The sequence below is a fragment of the Lycorma delicatula genome, chromosome 10 (genome assembly GCF_047948215.1).
Source record: "Lycorma delicatula isolate Av1 chromosome 10, ASM4794821v1, whole genome shotgun sequence".
NCBI lineage: Eukaryota > Metazoa > Arthropoda > Insecta > Hemiptera > Fulgoridae > Lycorma > Lycorma delicatula.
Window position 1 is genome coordinate 41,728,831 of NC_134464.1, and position 23,879 is coordinate 41,752,709.

Consider the following 23,879-nt stretch of genomic DNA (forward strand, 5'->3'; position numbering starts at 1 on the left):
TACATCTCAGGGAATACTATTATAGAAAATTGAAGGGTGTAAAATAAGGATAAAAATGATAATAACCAAAGAAATGCTGAAAAAAATCTGGTCATAAAAATATACCACTTACAATGTACAACTCTGTATGTGTGTGCATGCATATTCACTCTCTTCATATACAGTTTATTTACAAAAAATAATTATATATATATATATATATATATATATATATATATAGAGAGAGAGAGAGAGAGAGAGAGAGAGAGTGAAAGGTAATATTTTTCAAACTAACCAAGAGAGAGTTTGGTTTTCAGACCACAAATAATCAAGGCATAATTCAGGAACAATCGGTTTAGCTTCATTTTCACCATCAATAACAGATTGTTGACTGGTGCCCAATCTAGCATCCAAAGCAGATGGTGTAGCTGGCGACATAAGATTTCTAGAACGTCCAAAAGATCTCCAACTGCTTGGAGTAGTAGATGATGTAATAATATTGTGTGGAGTTTGATTGACAAGCCTACAAAATAAAACAAAAAAAAAACCGATTATATATAATTGAGCATCAATGATAAAAAATTTTAAAAACATTTCAACAAATTTAGATAAATAAGAATTGCATAAATACATAACTTTTTTTTTATTAAAATAATTTTATCTTTATTAAATATTAAAGAAAAGTAAACTGCATTACTTACGTAAACTAAATTCCTTTTTCCTTCTACCAAGATTTTAGATTATTATTATTAGAAATAAAAGTAAAAACTATCTATATTAAAAACACTCACTACACAATAATCAATAACCATAAAAATAACTGCATAAATAATTCATGCTACTATTTCTTACTTAAATGAGTTGTACTTACATAAATGTTCAGTAATATGCTCAAAAAAATTAATTATGAATGCTTTTCCAAAAAGTGTAATAATTCATATTTTATCAATTTAACAAAAACACACTAGATTGTTCAAAAACTAAAGTTGAAAAAAAGCTACTTTTAAAACCATCCATATACACAGTCATTCCAGATCTCAATTTTAATAACATCACATCAAAAAATATTAAACCAATTTAAATAATGAAATTCTAGGATAATGAAAAGCAAAAAAAAACTTAACTGACATGATAATAACTCTTCATTGAAGAAACAAATCTTTTACCAAAAGTTTTAAGTTTTCATTAATAATTTATCAACAAATAGCTTTTCCATTTGTGTAAAACATCTGAATTATGTTATGAGTTTTCAATCAAATCTCCACCCTTCTTCTCTACAATATCTTTATGTTATTATAAAAATAAATAGTAACGAAAGTGTACAATTATTATCATCAAACTTTTATATGTTTATAAGCCAGAACCTCCTTCCAGTAACAAAATATAGTAGGGTCATTCAGTTATTCATCATGAAAACATACAGTATTAAATAAAATAAAAAAATACATGACATTATAGAGACAAAAAAGGGACTTAAGATTTTTCCACTAATTTTTTGCAAAGGTTAAAAGAGGAGAGCAATAATCTATAAATATTGCTGGATAAATTTAACCAATATATACATTAACCTCTTGCATAAACATAAAAAAATCTAAAAAAAGAAACAGAATCTAAAAACAAAAAAAGATTCACTATCTTTGACCTCAAGCCAAGTCCATATGCAAATTTTTAACGTGCAAGATAGAAATAAAAATAAATTCTAATTCAGAGATGTCTCATAGCAGTTTATAGCAGTGCTTTTTTCATTTAGTTTGATGGAAATAATTATACTGAAGGTACTACTTCAGCAAATATTTACAAATAATCTAACCAAAATATTCCAATTATAATTTTCAAGTGAGGATTGCATAAGTTGTTCAAGACAATCGCATATAAATTAAATTTTTTACAAAAACAATTAAATAGATTTAAAAATACGATCTTGTAACATGATTATCATGTCTTTACTATCATGAATATGTTCTTGCAGGGATCTGGTTGAACAGTTCATTTAAATGCATCTACACATTAGACAATTAAGGGGATGGGTGAGGTTATTTTAAAAATCCTTCATTTATTCTTAGGTAACCTTTCAATAACTTTGAAACTGATAAATACAAAATTATGATAAATAACAAATTACTCCCAATGTGAATAATAATGCCTTGATCTAAGGGATTATAATCAGATGGATACCTGTGCACTTTCAACTAACTTCTGGGGAAAACTGTTAGTCTTGCATTGTAGTTTCTAGGAGGAAAGATTGCCTTTTCCTAATCCCAATTTTTGGTTTTGTGGATGTATTTTTGGTCAGACCCTGTAAGGTTCATAATGAGAAAGTTGGAACTTGTAAAACCTTCTGGTGCTTCTTGGTGCTATCTGGTAGAGAGGTTGGTAGTGGACTGAATCCATATTCTATCTGATGGTTGCACAATAATCTTAATAGGTAAATCCAGGCCTTCTAATCTCATCTAATATATCAATTTCATCTTATCTCATGTCCTACTTTTTTTAAAACTATTAATGTAAAATCTTATCATCTTTCCCAGTCCTACATTTTCAAAGGCAAATTCTTTTGATTGACTAATTTCAGAACTCCTAAGTCTAACACTACTTCTCTAAAAATTCTTTAATTTTGTTGAGTTATTAACTACTACAAACAAGGACTTAAACTCAATAATCTTAATCAGGTACAATAAACATACCAATCAGGTACCAATAAACATCTATCATCGTTAAATGAGTAAAAATTTGACAAAAAAGGCAGTTTTATGTAATCATATTTTACAAAGCTTTTTTTTATTTACTTTTTCTTGAAAATAAAAAGAATGGAAAGTGTGATGAATAGAAAATATCAAACCCAAGCAGGAGTTGAATCAAATAACTCCAGCTGATCTAACAAATTAATATTAGATTCTATGTGGGTGTCTATTAATAAATAACTATTCGTTCAAACATAAATACATAACATATTCAAAAGAAAGTGTCTTAAATGAATGAATTTAAGATTCTAATAAAAATTGGCATGAATACAGTGTAACCCCGCTATAACATGGTTATCGGGGGACTTACGTGACACCCACGTTATTTTGAGAAGTAAATTTTAAATCACAAAGAGAAACAATTAAAAAAAATAGGCAAAAAATCAAGCAATAATGGTTTAATAGAAAAGGCTAATACAGTATAATGTGTACTTACATAGAAACAAGTTAGTTCTTCATCCTATTTTATTTTTTCAGATAATTTTTGGGGGATAAGTTAAAATCCGCGTTACATCTGTATCCGCGGTATATCAAGTTAAGTTATAGCGGAGCTGGGCTGTACTATACTGAGAAATTAAAAATAAGTAAAATAAATTATTATACTTAAAAAGAATAAACATATATAAAATGTGATAAAAACAATAACTTTTAGCAACCAAATAAAACGTGTATATTTTAAGAAATAATGAATAATATTAAAAATAAATGTAAAATAAGTATCCCAGGTAAAAAAATGTATTAACTTCAAAAAATGTGAAAAACAGGTTGAGTGCTGTGAGAGACATATTTATCTCTCGAGGAACAAATCCAAGACTGATTATTCAAAAAAAATTTTGGGTCATTTTTGCTGAATGTTTTTTTTTTTAAATATTTGAATTTGTTTTAAAGTAACAATTAATCAGAAATATGTAAAGTATTTACCATTTTCACCGGATGAAAGGCCGAGACGCTACCAATCGCGCCACGAAGACCGGCATGGGGTTAAATCAAATTAGAATACTCTTGTGTTTTATTTTGCTTTTACAAACATTTTTTTAAAAATAACGAACTGCTGGGCCGATATTAATGCTTCCATTTTTATATATTAATTAAACTTTATAACTCGTATGCAAAAAGTAGGCTACTGAGCGAAGGACGTGTCTGGCGATAGTTGGACAGTTAGTGCACTAACTTTATTTGAGAAACTGCTTTTCAGCAAGGTATATTGGGAGGCAATATCCCTCATGAGTAAGAAAAATACTAAGGAAGAAGATTGCGAAAGAAGGGTAGCAGTTTTAAATGTTACGTTGGTAGATGATGGAACAGTTAGGGTGAGGAGGCGGTCTGTGGCCCCTCCGGGTTTTCACTATTTTTGATACGACCAGGACTCTGCAAATAATTCGTGGAAGCCCGCAAGGGTACAGCAGTTCGTAAGTAATGCCATAAGGCGGGTAACCGGGCTGCTATATAAGGGGGAGATTTTGTAGTTAGAGCCCAACACTACCGTCTTGCGTGGGCAGACGGTGTGGTTGGTAGAGCTTTTTCCTTCTCCTACGACGAAAAAAGGAACATTTCATCAGTACGTATTAACTTCTTTTTTGTTTCTTTTTTTTTAAATCTCTGAGACTGCTGTTAAATATCGCTTCAGAGAATGAGATGAATGATTTGTAGAGTGTGATAAATGCATCCACGCCTTACCGGGATTCGAACCTGGGACATCCGGATGAAAGGCCGAGACGCTATCATTCGTGCCATGGAGGCCGGCACACGGTATTTTTTCTTTTTTCCTCTTTAGCCTCCAGGAATTACAGGTATTACTTCATAGGATGAATGAGGATGATATGTATAAGTGTAAATGAAGTGTAGTCTTGTACAGTCTCAGGTCGATCTTTTCTGAGATGTGTGGACTTTTAATTAAAAACTAAAACCCAACCACCAAAGAACACCGATATCCAAGATCCAGTATTCAAATCCATGTAAAAATTACTGACCTTATTAGGAGTTGAACGCTGGAACTATCAACTTCCAAATCAGCTGATCTGAGAAGATGCGTTCACTACTACACCAACCTGGTGGGTTACACAGTACTGTGTATTATACTGTGTTACATATACTGTGTACTCTGTAAGCTCGCTAATCTTACTAATTAACAGTAATTTATTTATTTAAATAATAAATTCAGTAATTATTGTTCATAGTCGAATTGTTATTTTAATATTTAAAATATGTTAATATGGAGAATTTCTAAAATGACCGGTATATTTAATAAATTTCTATCTACATATTTATTAAAATTAATTATAAATATTTATTAAATTCTCCAACATTGCAGAGCTGGTAATTATGACTCTCACTGAAATAATCAAATTTACCGTTCTTGAGAGAAAAGCAGTAAATATTGTAAACAAATCCATTCTTAAAATTAAGTTGCTTAGAAACTGTTCCACAAAAAAAATCTGATGTGGACACCACGTGACTTCCTTGTACGCCTATTAAATTACAAATACACGTTTTTTTCTACACTTCATTTAAACTTGTTTCATTTGAAAGCGAGATGTGATCTTCCAATTTTTATTAATGAATTTTGTTTTGGTTATTGAATTATTATTTATTGCAAAGATTTTTTTTAACAATCACAGGTTAATAATTATTAATAAAACAATATATTTAAATTAAAAAATAGGAAAAGTAGTCGGAAATGAACTGATGTGCCTTCCGCTTGTAAGAACCAAATATTTAATTAATAAAATTGTATTTGGCTATAACTCTGGAACCAATGAAAATAAGTACCACTTATGATACATCGTTGAAAAGCTCTTAATGAGCGTTTATTACTACAGTTAATAAAAAGTCCAAAATCCAAAAAAATTTGGATTTTTGGCTTTTTTTTGGATCACTTTTGCGTCAATCGATTGCAATCAAAAGGGTGGTACACAACTAGATGTTACAACAGTCTTAAATCCAAAACGACTGATCGTTTTTTAATTATGCCAGATAAATACGTAGGTGACCTAATGGCGTATTAGACGAACCACCGTGAAGAGGCGGTCCGGAAGTCAAAAAATGACAAACCTGGCTTAGGAGCCACTATATCGCGTAACCTATAAATGTAAACCGCGCGAAAATTCCGGCCGCGAAAGTTACCGTTTTCACAATTAAATTTTGTTAAAACTATAAAAACCTAGACAACACCCCACACCATCTCACGAAGAGACCACAATTTAATTCAGTTAGCACATGCGAGTTCCTCCTGAGAAAGGGGCGCATTACTCCCTCCAAATAACTAGGGCTCCGTTAGGGGCACTCCTGCTAGCCCATAAGGGATTGGTACCGAAAGGACTTCAGCGGATGGACTGAAGGGGAATCACGCCGGGATAACTAGGCTCAAAAGCTTAGTCTCCCACGGTCAGACCCAGTAAATAAATTTCACGCTGGTCCATACGGATAGGAACGCAAATTACCAAATCCGTCCATAAATAAAATTTTAAATTTATAACCGCCACTAAATAACCCATGAAATCTGCCGGATAATAGAAAGGTATAGCAGCAAGGGACATTGTCCAGGCTCTGCGATCTGTAGGGAGAAATATTGAAACTCCCGCCGTTCTTGCGTTCCGTTCCATATGTACGCATAGACGTACGTACAGAAGTCACCCCAAAACTAGTCAAAATGAATTCAGGGATGGTCAAAATGGATATTTCCGTTGAAATCCGAAAACCGAAATTTTTCGCGATCGCAATACTTTCTGTACTTTGTACTAGGAAGTAAAAATGAGAAACAAAGTACGATCATCTAATCGGGTAACGCTAGGGACCTAACAAAATACATTTTTACCTGTGTGAAAAACAGGTAACCAACCATAAAATACTATTTTTAAGTTGGAGGCCGACTATTCTGAAATCCGTATATTTAACAAAGTTTCGAATCCGGTATTGACTAATTTTTTGCTCTGAAGAACAGTACACAGATAGCTTTAATAAATTGAACAGGCTTTAAATGTTATTTATTGGTATTATTCTCATAAGCATAAGGTTAATGAACATAATTGTTGCTAGACGGGAAGGGCAAGCTATGCGAACCCTAGACGACTAGTATATAATAATTTATATTATTAATGAGCGTTTAAAAAAAAATTATTGTATTCGATTTTTTAAAAAAAAAAATTATTTTTATGATTATATTATATATAATATAACAATTTGAATATTCTTTCAGCCTGTTGTCTAAATAAATTAAAAAATGCAACGTTATATTTACTTATCAATTCAATTACTATAATTTATTAACATTACATTGTAATTAATTTATTTTATTTTAATTAATTATGCATTTATTTTAATCGTTTGTAACATTTCTACAAGTTTGTAATTAATATTTATCATCGGATGATTATAACTTAATTTAAAAAAAATATTTTAAAACATCGCGGATCAAACATTTTTGAAAAATCATCAATAATAAAAACAATATAAAAATTAAAAAAAAACAACTCCCAAAAAATAAAAAATAAATTTAACTAAAAAACGACAATAAATCGTAACTACAAAAAAAAACAAAAAACAAGGTGTTATAATAAAGGACTAAACATCGTTATGTAGTATTTAATAAAATAAAATCATTCAGATAGCTTTAATTTTTAAATGTATTTTTCATATTATAGAAATAGAAGGTATTTAAACTTTAAATCGCCAGGTGTTACATCGATAAGAAGATATTTCAAATTTAAAGAGCTCTTTTAAATACGACAATTACTATTTAAAGCTCCCCGACTACATTTAACTAATTTCGTTGAACGTGAAAATATTATTATATAATATATTTTTTTTATCATCGAGAAAAATTAACGATTTCTGAATATAAGGTATTTAACGTACTGAGCCATTTATTATTTATTTATTTACTTACTACTAAATAAGTAATTTAATATTTACTTATTACTAAATAAGTAATTTAATAATTACTTATTTAATTTATTAATTAAATTAAATAAGTAACAATTTCAATATATTTATTATTTTAATTGTCGTATAATAATGTAAACTTACAGATTTCAAAAGCGATTGAATTCCCCGAAATACTTTTTACTGTGGGGATTATACAGAAATTTTCTGAGATCCAGACAACTAATAGATAAACCGTACTTACACATTAGCCCGTCGACCATAACAATCATGATCCCGTAACCTTGAAAATATTTCAAAGTTACGGGAACATTAAAATATTTTATATATTAAAAATACAAGCTTTTTTCTTATAATTATAAATATAAATTAACCAAACTTAACCTACGCTCGCTAACCTAGACTAATTAACACAGTAATGTTTTGATTATTAAATAATAAATAATTACTGAATTTATTATTTCTTTTTTCCTATTTAGCCTCCGGTAATTACCTTTCAGATAATACTTCAGAGGATGATGTGTATGAGTGTAAATGAAGTGTATACAATCTCAGTTCGACCATTATTGAGATGTGTCGTTAACTGAAACCCAACCACCAAAAACCACCGGTATCCACGATCTAGTTTTCAAATCCGTGTAAAAATAACTGACTTTACTAGGACTTGAACGCTAGAACTCTTGACTTCCAAATCACCTAATTTGGGAAGACGCGTTTACCACTAGACCAACCCGGTGGGTTAAATTATTATTTAAATACTAAAAAACATTACTGTGTTAATTAGTCAGAATTAGCCAGCGAAGCGACCGTAGGTTAAGTTTGGTTAAATTATATTTATAAAATAAATAAATATAAATGGTTTTATCGGTTGATATTAAAAATAACCCAAAAGTTTGCAATTTATTGGTCGACGGGCTAATACGTAAGTACCTGATAAATTCTCTAATTCTCACGCGACTCAGCGCTACGTAGGCCTGGCTCTTGACAAAGATACGAGTGCTGAGATGTACGACAACTCTATCTAGGGTAGTCCTTTGTAATTTATGCACCGTCATAACTCAGCACAATATTACTTGCAGCATACGGCGTTCCACTTTGCCCTGTCATCGTAAAACATCGAATTCGATAACAGCGGGTTCGATTCTCAAACCGTTGCCGACACTACTACCTCTATTCTCATTGAACTCTACAGCTGATCTCGGTGTAGCACAGTCGAGATTTTTCGAAGTATATCAATTTTTGTTCTGGTTACTATATATATATATTTCACTTTTTGTGTACACCATAACTGCCGTAATTTTGCGCCAACCACTTTCGAATTGATACATAAAATATAACAACCTAATATCTTGGTCGAGTTTCTTAATGGGCAAAATCGGACCATGGAGGTGGAAATTTGGGGGGGCTTTTTCAAAAAAAAAAAAAATATATCAAATTCTTTTAAAGTTCCTACTATTCTTTGGATAAGGGCCTAAAACTTATTATCTGAATAAAGTTTTTGACATCACCTACCATTGGCCCAGGGGGGAGGGAGGGTGAAAAGAATGAGGTTTTGAAGTCAAAATATCATATCTACCTTTAATAGGCACAGTGTCGAATCGGTTTAAAGTGGTCGTTACTCCTCTAAACATTACCTAAAACTTTTGTAAAAACAAATTTTGATATGACCAACCCTTACGGTAAGGAATAACCAAAATATTGCCGGAATTGTATGAAGATGGGGGTTTGTCGTATGCTAAACATATGAAACTTTTTTCATATGTAAACATTGTCGTATTGAGTAAATTTGAAGTTTTTCTTAACTTAAATATATTTTATCCTCTACTTCGCACCGGTGAAATCTACCTCCGCCTTCCGGCGTTCCGTAAGAAATTTTTTATACTATACTAGTAAATACTTCTTTTGAATTTTGAAAATCATAAATTCGGTTGCGTAGATATAACAACATTTTTGAATATCCGAGATCTGTTAGATCGTGAGTGTGCCTGATAGATGAAAATGTTTGTCTTCAACCAACTAACAAATATCCCGTTTGAATTTTGAAAATCGGCCGATTGTTTGTAAAGATATTATAAGAGCACCCCATTGCACTTCTTTAAACAGTGCCCCAGGGGCAGCCCGTTTTTAATACCAGTTGATGTTGATGATTGGTCTCGTCTCGCACGAACTGCTCGCACAATCTTACCAGAGTAGTGAGACTCCATTCTGGGTCCACTCTGGGGTTCACTTTTTGGTTACTGTTAATATGACCCTATATAACCATTATATTAACATTTTTATACCGATTTACATTTATTTATTTCTAAATATAATTTAACCAAACTTAACATTAGTATGTGGGTCTGTATGTGTGTGTAGGTTAGCACCGGAATGTACCGATCAATAGCGGAAAATTTCGACTCGTTAGTACATATCTCGTGGTGATCAGGTGTATACTTATTGTGTTATTATATGTCGATATATCGATATATATGCGGAATATATATATATATAAATAAAAATGTAAATGTTCGTTTGTTCAAAATATTAAATCTCCGAAAGTTCTTCACTGACTGTTTTAAAAATTTTGACACAACGTTGCGTTTGAATACGCGCGTGTTTTTATATGCCTACGATTTATATACCCAAGATAATTTTTTTTTAAAAACAGCGGTATCTGTTGGACATAAAAGCAACACACGCTATACTAAATATTTTACGATTCAATTTCAATGTTTCCGATATGTGTGTCCGCTATAGACTAAAAAACTACTGGACCGATTTACGCGCGGGGAAAAGGGAGAAAGGGAAAATTCGTAAAAGGGAAAAAATCGAAAAAAGTGAAACGGAAGAAGGGGAAAATGAAAAAAATAAAAAAGGGGAAAACGGGAAAAAGTAAATGGAAAAGAGAAAATGAAAAAGGAAAGCGGGAATGGAAAAGGGGAAGGGTAAAGAAGGCGGGAAATAGGGAAAAATAAAGGCCAAAAGGGGGGAAAGGCAGTTATGTAAAAATGAAAATGGGAAAAAGGAAAAATAGGGAAAAGAAAAGGGGTGAAAGGGAAAAGGGAGAAAGGGTAAAAGGGAAAGGTTAAATTTTGTGAAGTTCCGTTATGTTCATTTTGTTAATGTTTTAGCAAACTTTCAATTGTGTTCATTTAATCTATATATATATATATACTCAAATCTAGCAATAGCGAAGCATTGCCGGATCTGCTAGTTAATAACAATTTTTTTATTTATCTGATTGCTTTTCTTCATCAAATAATGAACTATAAGCAAAAAGTAGGCACCGTAATGTACCGATCACTAGCGGAAAATCCCGATTTGTTAGTATCAATATCCTAGAGTTAAATTTCTAATTTAACTTTCATTATATCAACTTTCATCATTCAAAAAAAAAGATTTTTACGCAGGAGTTAATCAGTTTTGGATACCTAATAATCCCATTCGGAGACACCGCCCGCCAGGGTGACCCACCCGAAGGGCGGGTCAGAAAAAGAAAATACAGCTAACTGTATTTTCTTCTAATTGAAATACATGTATAAAACCTTCTCAGCCAAAAAAAAGGGTAAAAATTTGGTTGCGTAGTTTTTCTTTTTATACCGAACAAACAAAAACATTCTTCGTTTTTATATAATAGTTTAGATGTATGGACATAAAAATTCAGTAATTACATTTTTTTAATCAATAAGTTTGATATCTGACATTGCCAACAAAGAAAAAACTAGCTGTCAAATATTTTTAAAGAACAAAATATTACTGAAGTAACTGTCAAATTGTCAGCCTGGGAAATCCTACAGTTTTAACGTCGATTGGAAAAGTAGTAATTGTGTCATAAGGAAATATATTGTATAACACTAGAGCTAAGGAAGATTATTTGATTAGTACAATATACTATAACTGATTAAAGTTATGTATATATACATATATATATATATATATATATATATATATATATATATTTTTAAAAAGTTTCATATTGACTGGTTTTGAGCTTTATCTTAAAATAGTGACGGGTTAAAAGGACTAAATTTATGAAATTTGTTCTTAATCTACTTTTCAGGATCAATATTTTTTTAAAAAATATATTTCATGAAAAAACTACTTACCAACAAAATGTCATATTGCTTGAAACGATTGAAAACCTACAAATTTTTTTATTAAAAAAAAAAGTTGTAAAACATTAAAAATGAAATCAATTTTTTCCACATACCGCACGGAAAACAATCTAATTATTTATATATACTAGCACACCTGGCAATGATTCGCTGTTGCTACATATATATATACTAGCAGATCTGACAGACGTTGTCCTGTTCAAACATTGTAAATCCAAAACTAAAGAACATTTTCAAATTAATTATAAATTGTTTGGACCGTTTGATGAAAAATATGTAAAAAAAAAATATTTTTAAAATACCTGACGCCATCACGCGTACAGTTATCACAACTCGAACTATGAGATCATTCAGCGTTCTATCGAGAGCTTCAAGTGAATGCTTGTGAGCCATACTGCGTTCATCCCAGATAATAATTTTGCATTTTCTCAAAACTTCAACACGCCTGAATGCTTCTTTATGTTACACATTGCGTCTGGATTTGTGAGAATGTTCAATGGCAACTTGAGTGATGAATGCGCAGTCCGCCCTTCTTAAGCAATGTCGTTGCAATGCCTGATGAAGCAATTGCCAACGCAAAAACGTTTCCAAAGTTGCCGCTATTTCTCGCTTCTCCATCTGTTCGATGTGGTTGTATTAACAGCGTGTGTTAATTTGTTGCTCCTCATTTCCAGTGAAATTGATTTGAAAAAAATTTGGAACGCCATCAGGCATTGAGAACAAAGAACCGATTTGATGATAAATTTGACCCTGAATCTTAAAATGTTGATTCAAAATTACGACCGTCCTCGTTCTGAACGATTTTTGTCATTTGGAAGCGAGAATTAAATTTAAGAATTTTACGCAAAAACAATTTCGATTGAGATGTGGCTCCAGCCAGTAGTGTTTTCAATGGTTCTGGCGGAGAATTCAATGGTGGAAATGAAACTTTTCCTGATGCGCAGGAAAGACCTGCCGATTCACCTTTGTATTTAAATGCATGAGACCGTTGGGATTCTTTGTCCATATTGTAAATGACAATTAATGCATGTGACGAATAATCTATTTCTGGCTCATATTCGAACGAAAGGCGGTGAAGTGATACACATGTCAATACGTGCCGCTTTATATGGAAGTGAAACTTGGACGATCGGAGTATCTGTGAAGAAAAGATTAGAAGCTTTTGAAATGCGGTGCTATAGGAGAATGTTAAAAATCAGATGGGTGGAAAAAGTGACAAATGAAGAGGTATTGCGGCAAATAGATGAAGAAAGAAGCATTTGGAAAAATATAGTTAAAAGAACAGACAGACTTATAGGCCACATACTAAGGCATCCTGGAATAGTCGCTTTAATATTGGAAGGGCAGGTAGAAGGGAAAAATTGTGTAGGCAGGCCACGTTTGGAATATGTAAAACAAATTGTTAGGGATGTAGGATGTAGAGGGTATACTGAAATGAAACGACTAGCACTAGATAGGGAATCTTGGAGAGCTGCATCAAACCAGTCAAATGACTGAAGACAAAAAAAAAAATTGACACGTGCATCATTACTGACATAATTACATGACATTGATGTGTCATTACGTGACATTAATGTGCACGCGCAATTAAAAGTTTGATAAAAGGTAACAAAATTAACATACGGAACTTCACAAAATTTAAACTTTCTCTTTTACTCTTTCTCCCTTTTTCCCCCTGTTCCTTTCCCCCCATTTACCCTTTTATCATTTTCACATTTACCTTATTCCCTTTCCCTTTCACCCATTTCCCCCTTTTTCCTCAATTCCTTCCCCCGTTTCTATTTCCTTTACCCTCTTTTCAGTTTTATTTTTTCTCCTTTCACCTTTCCATTTCCATTTCAATTTTTTTCAATTTTCCCCTTTTTACATTTTTGCCTTTTTGCCTTTATTATTATTGAATTATTAATTTTTTTTTTACAAGCTGAGATTAATAATTATTAATAAATCAATACATTTACATTAAAAAAAAGTTATAAAAAAAGAGATAAAGTCTCATTCGAACCGATGTGGCTTCCCTTGTAAGGTCAAATATTTCATTAATTACAATTCAATTTGGCCATAACTCTGGAACCGATGAAAATTACTACCGCTTACAGATATCGTTGAAAAGCTCTCAATGAGGGCTTATTACTGCAGTTAAGAAAAACGTGTTTGAATACTTTTGGTTCAGTCGATTGCAATCAAATTTGAAGGTGGACAACTTGGTGTTATAACAGTTCTAAATCCAAAATTTCATTATCCTACGTTTTTTAGTTATGCGAGATTCATAAGTACAGACGTAATGCCGAAACTAGTCAAAATGGATTCAGGGATGCTCAAAATGGATATTTCCGTTGAAATCTGATATCGAAGTTTTTCCCGATCACAATACTTCCTTCTACGAAGTGAACGAAGTAATGTGATCGCGAAAAATTATATTATATATTATAATAATTATATTATATATTGATTTTTTACATCCGTTTATCGTTTTCTACAATTTTTTTCCATGCTGACGATCTCATTACATGTTCTACGTAATTAATTCCTTTATTTCGTACAATGAAGTAATAACGTAGATGTAATGAGGACGTCACAATGGAAAATATTGTAGAAAACGATAAACGGTTGTAAAAAAATAATGTAAAATATATATGAATCGTAACTACAAAAAATAAATAATATTAAACCAATCTTATATATATATATATATATATATATATATATATATATATATATTACAAAAATTGGGCAGAAATCCTATTTCCAGTTAGTCCGGGTGAATACCCGGACTAACTATATATCGGGCTGAATTTTTTTATTCTACTCGAAATAATCCACAGATATGTCATCAAGCATCAGCATAACCCAAAATTGAGTCCTTTCTGAAAAGTCGTAATTTATTCCTTAATTGAAGAAATTATCAAGGTTATTACTCATAGAAAAATCATTTTGAAAGTGTATGGATATTTTATGAAGATATCTGCTGCGGGATTTCGAGCAGAATAAAACCAAAAAATCGGCCCGATCCAATCAATAGAACATCTGAAGGGACTGGAAATAGGATTTAAGCACGCGTTTTACCTGTGGTAGAAAAAGAAAAAGAACAACAAGCGGGTTAGGGGCATAGTTCCATATAAGCTGTGAGGCCCCGAAGTGATTTTAGAGGTATTGAAATAAATTGCACAAAGAAATTTATTTCCCGCTCATGTACACAATCAACTATTCTAAATCTGTAAGGTATACTCAGTGACACATTTTGTTCAGACTACGGAATAGAACACCGTGACTTTCTTACGGGAATTTATAAATACTATTCAAAATAAAAATATTCTATTCAGTTATCTATAGTTATTCTATTACAACAATACTGAGCACGCTCTGCACCGTTATACAACTGCATGATGACTTGATTTACCCATTCGCGCATGCCACCTTTTTTTTTCCTTTTTACTCCACCATTAAGGTACGCACAGCGCTGTCAGAGTGTCGTGTCAGTCGACTTTTTCTTTTTTCTTTTTCCTGTTTAGCCTCCGGTAATTACTTTTCAGATAAAACTTCAGAGGGTGATATTCGTGAGTGTAAATGAAGTGTAGTCTTGTACAATCTCAGTTCGACCGTTCCTGAGATGTGTGGTTAATTGAAATCCACCACCAAAGAACACCGGTATCCACGATCTAGTATTCAAATAAGTGTTAAAAATAACTGACTTTACTAGGACTTGAACGCTGGAACTCTCGACTTCCAAATCAGCTGATTTAGGAAGACGCGTTCACCAATAGACCAACCCGGTGGGTTCATGTCAGTCGACTGCCCCCCTGTCTTTCCTAGTGCTACGGGCGCACCATGGAGGTCCTCCTAGTTTCATTCAGGGACGTTGACCTCTCTTCTGGACAGCCAAGTTCCCCTCTGCTGGGGAGCTGCGCCCCCCGTTCCTACGCTAACTAGCTCCAGATGTTCGCTGCGCACATCCCTTGTTCTCCCCGCGTCCCTCTCAAAGCTTGAGGGTGCCCGATGCCATCATCGGATAGCTCCGCCTCTCCCCCCATTCTTGTATATATCGCGTGTGCCACCTAGTGGGAACTTCGGGAACTAATGGTGTTACGCGGGGATGAAACTTGTGGAAGTTTTGAATGATGTATCTAACAAGTTTGAAAGTATTAAACGCTACTTTTGTATAACTAATTTAGAAATATTCTGTATTACAAACAGCAATAATAATAATAAAAAATAAGAATAAGAATGTTCGGGAACTTTTCAGTAGACCTTTATTTGATAACTCTTTTTTTCCATTTATTTATTATCTTTTTTGAGTTGTATCACTTATCATCAACTATAAAATCATTTTAAATGTAAAAGTTTAACTGAATCTTATACTTTTGATGTTTCAGTTAATTACGTTAACAAAAAAAAAAAAAAAAAACAAATTATTATATGAAACCGTTATAGTTTCTTTCATATTATCTATACTAATCGATTTATTTATTTTCCGATTAGTTTGAAACTTTAAAATTCCTTTTATAAAATTATAAAGGGCCTTATTTTATACCACGGACACATCTCTTTTAATCTATGACATTTTTATTTTGTTATTAAAATTATTGTTCATAAAAGTAATAAAAAAAAAGCTCTAAACAAAATATATAACTTCCTTTGTTTATTTGTTTTTTATAAAGAATGCCTAAAAAGAAGTGTAATGTATTTAGGATGTTTACATGTAAGTAAGTTTTTTCACCGTAGCCGCTCAACGACTGAACCGATTTAGATATATGACGCCGCGTTGGAATCCTTACGTTATCGGGAATGCCATAGTTTATGTATATATATTTAAATAGATACAAAAAGTTCGAAAAAAGTTTGTATACAATTTTGTTATACAATTTTGTATAAAATTGTCAGCCGCAGGCTCATTAATTATTCTAATTTACTAATTATCCTACGTTAAAGAGTAACAATTTTTTTTGCGGTCGTTTTGTTAATTTTAATCTTATCTATTGCTCAATCTTACTAAAATGTTTGCCCGTAGAAAAGACGCGAAAAAATATTACAAGTATACAAGTATTATATGCTTGTAACAATTTTTTTTACAAAATTCAAGTGATATTAACAACCAAATTTTTTTTCCACATATGAAACGTTACTCACTCAAATAATAGCTATTTAATAACAGAATGATTTACAAAGAATGTAAGAAATTTTCAGGTCATGTTTTAATAACCAACCGGGTTGGTCTAGTGGTGAACGCGTCTTCCCAAATCATCTGATTTGGAAGTTGAAAGTTCCAGTATTCAAGTATTAGTAAAGACAATTACTTTTATATGGATTTGAATACTAAATCGTGGATACGGGTGTTCTTTGGTGGTTGGGTTTTCAATTAACCATACATTATAGGAACGGTCGACCTGAGACTGTACAAGAGTACACTTCATTTACAATCGTACATATCATCCTTTGAAGTAATATCTGAATGTTTATTCCAGTAGACTAAACAGAAAAAAGAAAAAAATCATGTTTTAATGGTAAAAATAAAAATAAAAATTCGATGCACATAGGTTTGGAAATGCATCGTTAGCGACTGTTGGTTGCCGAAAGATTTCGTCCCAATTTCTGCACCTTCGGTTAAATTAAAGCAGATCGTAATTCTCAGGGCACAAAGTAATGGGTAAATTTAGTTGTGTGAAATCGGACCTGAATAAAAATTGAAAAAAAAAAATTATCAAAAAATGTATTTTTAGTAGTTAAAGCTAAGAGTAAAAGACAAAAGATTGGTGTTAGAAATACGATTTAATTTTTGGTAAAATAACTCTTTGCTAATAAATACATAAAATAAAATGGTACGAATTAAGTTTACAGAAAACAAATCATATTCAAATGTATTTTAACTAGATAATAAAGGAAACCCACCGGTTTGGTCTAGTGGTGAACGCGTCTTCCCAAATCAGCTGATTTGGAAGAGTTCTAGCGTTCAAGTCCTAGTAAAGTCAGTTATTTTTAACACTTATTTGAATACTAGATCATGGATATCGGTGTTTTTGGTTGTTGGGTTTCAATTAACCACACATCTCAGGAACGATCGAACTGAGACAGTACAAGACTACACTTCATTTACACTCATACATCATCCTCTGAAGTATTATCATAAAGGTAATTACGCAAAAAGAAAAAGATATTAAATGAAACAAAATGTTCAATATTGTAAACAAAAAACAATTAAAATTTATTAATCAATTAAATATCGTAGATGATTTTTACATATATTGTAATCGCGGTTTTCAGATTTCAACGGAAATATCTATTTTGACCATCCCTGAATCCAGTTTGACTACTTTCAGCGTGACATCTGTTCGTACGTAACTCGCATAACTCAAAAACGATTAGCAGTAGGATGTTGAAATTTTGGATTTAGGACAGTTGTAACATCTAGTTAAACACCTCCCATTTTTATTGCATTCGACTGAACCAAAAATGTCCAAAAAAACTCAAAATCCAAAACTTTTAAATTTATTACTACAGTAATAAGCCCTCATTGAATGCTTTTCGACGATATATAATAAGTGGTACTTTTTTCATCGGTTCCAGAGTTAGAACAAAATAAAATTTTAATTAACGAATTATTTTGCTCTTATAAGGGGAAGAAACATCGGCGAGAATTTGTCTTTTATTTAAATATATTGATTTATTTATAATTATTATTAACCTCAGATTGTAAAAAAAAAATTAAATATAAATATTAATTTAGTAATTAAAAAAAAATTAAAAAATAAATTATTAATGAAATAAAATTTTATGTACTTTTCACTTTTCTTTTCAAAAAAAATGTGTATATGTAATTTAATAGGCGTACAAGGAAGTTATGTACGCCTATTTTATATCAGATTTTTTAAATATTTTTAAATTAAATATCTCAGTCTGAAAAAAAAAAATTATGTACTCACATACACATTGGCGCGCGGATAATATTTGTATTTTTTTTTTAAATAAAATTTCAAAACAATTTTTTTTACAAATAACTTTTATTAAAATAAAATAATTATACATTAATAAAATAATAATTTTGTACACAATTTATATTCATTCACATATAGAAATTTTGTCGCATTAAAATTTTGTCATACAGAAATTTTGTTTTATGTATTCGATATACGTTGAATTTTGATGTTGCTTCTTGTAAAATTTACTCTTAAATTTTAATGGAAAAAGCTCCATAGCTTTTTATGCTATGGAGCATAAAAAAAAATTCCGTAGGGGGAGGAAAAAGCTCTGCCAGCCGACGTCAGGCCCGCACTGACGGCAGTGCGGGGCTCTCACACTTTAAAAAACCTCCCCTCTTATCATGCAGGGGCCGGATCTAAGCCATATTGTATTTTTAGTCCCTGCACGATCACCCAGGCACTCTACTATCCGAATTCGTATGACCGGAAGACTTCAGGAGGGTGTCTCAGAGGTTGTAACTCAAATTTTTTAAATTGTATCACTCTTTGTAAGATTTTAAAGGTTTCTTTAAGATAAGGAAAATAATATTAATAAAAATTTGGTACGATGTACCCAAAATAGCGGCAGGATAAAATTTGGTTTTTGAAAAATATTATATTGATAATTTAAGGAAAAACTGTCGCAAATAAATAATATTATAAAAATTTAATAAAGTTGACAATATCGAAAAAAATTTATTTAAAAGGATTTATGTATTAAATATAAAGTTTTCTTATTTACTTACATTTCATTTTAATAAATATTGGGAATGACCTCCTTCTGTTGTTTGACAGGATGTGTGGGATGATACTGCATTATTCAATGATTCCCTACGGATATTTTGTGTTGATTCTCGAATTTTATTTTATAAATTATCGACATCTTGGGGCTTATGATAAACAATACTTTTGTAAAACGTATTTTCCAAGTTATTAGAATTTCATGTTTTGATTACCATTTTCAGTTATCAATAAAATAATTAATAATAATAATAATAATGTTAGTAAAACTAATATGTGAATTATTAATACACAACGTCAATGGAGAAATAAAAATGTATCGAGAACTACAAACATTATATTTAATGTTTTATTTGTTTTTAATTAATTCGTAAATTTCTTAATAAATTCATGGACTATTACTACTATATTTAGCTCAATCACGAGTCAATTTTTCTTTTTAATAAAACAAAAAAAAAAAAATTAGATCAACTCAAAAGTTAATAGTTGACAGATTATGAATTTTTTTTTAATAGACATACGTTAAAATTAATAAAATACAGCCTATTTTTTAAATAAACAAATAAATGAAATTCTATTAATTATAATTAATTTTTTTGTACATTTATATTATAAAAAAAGCCGACAAAATAAAATATATTGCATGGCTTTCCCGAGTACGCGGTCATGTCATACAATACTAATTACACAGCTTTTGCATTCTGTATATTTTTTTGTTAGTTAAAAAAAAAAATCTTTACATAAAACTACTAATTAATGATGTTAAAGAACAGTTTAGATCTGGAGTAACAGTACAAGGTGAAAAGATGAAGATGCTACGATTTACTGATGATATAGTAATTCTAACCGAGAGTAAAAAGGATTTAGAAGAAACAATGAATGGCACGGATGAAGTCCTTCACAAGAACTAACACGTGAAAATAAACAATAACAAAACACAAGTAATGAAATGTAATAGAAATAATGTAGATGGACCGCTGAATATAAAAATAGGAAGAGAAAAGATTATGAAGTAGAAGAATTTTGTTATTTGGAAAGTAGAATTACTAAAGATAGACGGAGCAGAAGTGACATAAAATGCTGAATAGCACAGGCAAACGAGCTTTCAGTCAGAAATGTAATTTTCTTACATCAAAAATTAATTTAAACATCAGGAAATTATTTTTGAAAGTCTATGTTTGGTGTTTGGTGCTTTTTATGGAAGTGAAACTTGGACGATCAGAGTACCTAAGAAAAAAAGATTAGAAGCTTTTGAAATGCTATAGAAGAATGTTAAAAATCAGATGGGTGAATAAAAAGACAAATGAAGAGATGTTGAGGCAAATTGATGAAAAAAGAAGCATTTGGGAAAATATAGTTTAATTTTAACTATAAACAGACTTATAGGCTACATATTAAGGCATCCTGGAATAGTCGCTTTAATATTGGAGGGACAGATTGAAGGGAAAAATTGTGTAAGCAGGCAAAGTTTAGAATACATAAAAAAAAATTGTTAAGGATGTAGAATATACGGGGGTATACCGAAATGAAATGACTGGTACTAGATTGGGAATCTTGGAGAGCTGCATCAAACCAGTCAATTGAATGAAGACAAAAAAAAAATGAAAACAACTTATAATTTTGATGATGATCTTGCAATTTATTTGCAGTATGGTCAGTTCAGCATTAATAATAACCATTGTGTCAACAAAGATAACGCGGTAGGTTAATGTTTGCATTTTCGTAAATCACTTACATGTAAGTGTTATTTACACAAAAAAATAACTACAGACGATATATTTATTTCATCATATGTTGAAAATAATTCTGTAGGCGATTAAAATAAAAAAAAAAAAATTAATTAGAGTACCTTAGTATTACAAAATAATATTTAATGTTAGGTTAACATTTTTTTAATCTCTTCATTATGAACGAATATGAAAGTTATTTTTATCTATCTTTACAACTGTAATTATTTTACTAATTAAAGAAAGCTATTGAAGAATTTATATAAGTAAATAACGTTTTACAAATTTTAAATCCGTAAAAAAATAAAAAAAATTACACGAACTCCATTTTATACCAACGAACAATATCGTACGGTTCTGTAAAATGTATTTTTAATAATATCATTAATTTCGACTATTTCAACAACAAATTCATTATTGTTCATATAAATAAATTCATATAGAAAAAAATTTACTCAATAGATTAAAAACTTTGGTTACAAAAATTAATCGAATTTTAAAGTTAGGTGAGTTAAAGAAAATTTAAAAAAAATAATTAACCTAATTATATTTTCAATAGTATTTCTTACGCTAAACAAAGAAATGCAATATAGATATAACTTACTTTTAATATCTTCCCAATTTCAAACCCGATTTTAATTTTAAAAAAAGTATAGATCAATCTTCAAGAGGTCCCGGATTTGAATCCCGGTCAGATATAGCATTTATCATACGCTACAAATTTCCATGAGGGTTAATTGACGATAGTAGTTGATGCCCGTAATCTCACAAAAAAAAAATCATAAGTTTAACTGTTTTATATATATATATACACACACACACTCAAGTACATCTTTAAATAGAAACTTTATAACTTTTTTCAAGTCACTTCTAAATATGAAGAAATAACAAAATCTGTGTGAAAAACATTTTATCACTTGACAGTAGCAGTGGGATAATAAAAGCAAAACAAAATTAATTTATAATTTATAAATTAATTTGAACAATCAGTAATGTTAATCCTTTAACATTATCTATATAAATAAAAATGAATGTTTGTCTGTATGTCTCTTATGCCTTCCTAAACCGTTCATCCGATAGCGATGAAACTTTAGTGAGTTGTGCGCACGCTCGCGAAGGTTTCTCATTATCACAAAAATTTGTTTCACTGCAATAGGTATCACACCAATGAAGGAAATACAATGATGAAAGCTATACCGTATTAAAAAAAAAAAAAAACACGCACACACAAACTAAAAGAAATGATTCAAATACTTTTGTTATTTTATTTTAAATATATAAATTTTGATTTAATCAATTAAATATATTTTTAAATAAACACAAAATAAATATTAATTTAAAAATAAATGATTTATCTTTAACGACTGCAAACTATATACCAAGTTAATTCTAGTATTAATTTGTCTCTAGAGAGAGAAATAAAAAAGACACACGATGACTAATGTTACATCCCTCACCCCTCTCCGCTACATGAACATTGGTCACGTACAAGACGTTTTGTTATACAGTTTTATTATATACTTTCACTTGTCCTTGAATCTATACATATAATAGCGTTTGTTTTGACTACTGTCTTTTTAATACAACGGTTTTTTTTTTTTAACACAAGTGGCAGTGTAATTTTAAAAAGAATTTTACAGTTTTATACGTATTTTCGTCAATATTTTTATACATATTCATAACTCTTGCACGAACAAATATAACAAAAAAAAAATCTTCACAAAACACTAATATATATTTTATATATTGATATACCGATTCAAAATGTTTATTATGTCCGCCAAATGATTTATCTTATTAATAAACATAATTCATTATTTTCATAGAAAATATTACTCTTAATTATTAATATTAGTATGGAAGATATTTTACATAAATCACAGTAATTAGAAGAAATAGAAATGATATGTTTTTTTTTTGTCTTCAGTCATTTGACTGGTTTGATGCAGCTCTCCAAGATTCCCTATCTAGTGCTAGTCGTTTCATTTCAGTATATCCTCTACATCCTACATCCCCAACAATTTTGTTTTACATACTCCAAACGTGGCCTGCCTACACAATTTTTCCCTTCTACCTGTCCTTCCAATATTAAAGCAACTATTCCAGGATGCCTTAGTATGTGGCCTATAAGTCTGTCTCTTCTTTTAACTATATTTTTCCAAATGCTTCTTTCTTCATCTATTTGCCGCAATACCTCTTCATTTGTCACTTTTTCCACCCATCTGATTTTTAACATTCTCCTATAGCACCGCATTTCAAAAGCTTCTAATCTTTTCTTCTCAGATACTCCGATCGTCCAAGTTTCACTTCCATATAAAGCGACGCTCCAAACATAACAACCTATATTATCGGTGTTACAATTACGTCGCTAAACGAAATCTTAGAGCTGTATCACACTTTGTGAGATAAAAATTTGATTTTTTATTTATTTAATACCGGTATGCAAATCCGTACAGGTTACATCCGTACCGTAAACGAATTTACGAGTTTACCTGTACATCTGGTTCGATTAGAAATAAAAAGTAACGGGCCGAAAAAAAAAAATAGGATGATTTTCTGCAAAATCGTGATCGATATGTAAGTCGTACGCAAAGGTTAGTTACACATAATTTTCGCGCTCCTATGTTTTCAGTATGTTCTTGTTCACGACTTATTTTCATTAAAGTTAATACGGCAAATTTAAACTCGATAAAATTTTTGTAGTTAACATTTTGATAATTTTTACGGGCGATTTTATCCCCGTCGGGCCGGGGATTACAAGCG

The 23,879-nt window shown here is 30.7% G+C and overlaps 1 protein-coding gene across 7 annotated transcripts in view; it reads right to left on the minus strand.

Annotated features, from left to right (window-relative positions):
- The window catches only part of LOC142331251 (ras-related protein Rab-3-like), a 113,930-nt gene that overhangs the window by 72,014 nt on the left and 18,037 nt on the right, over positions 1-23,879 (minus strand). For 6 of the 7 annotated variants that reach the window (XR_012757934.1, XR_012757937.1, XR_012757935.1 and 3 more), the window contains exon 2: positions 275-502. The gene's annotated coding sequence lies outside the window, so the exon portion shown is untranslated. Of the gene's footprint in view, positions 1-274; positions 503-3,156; positions 3,287-23,879 lie in introns of those variants that run through there. The other variant, XR_012757936.1, reaches the window with a different exon arrangement.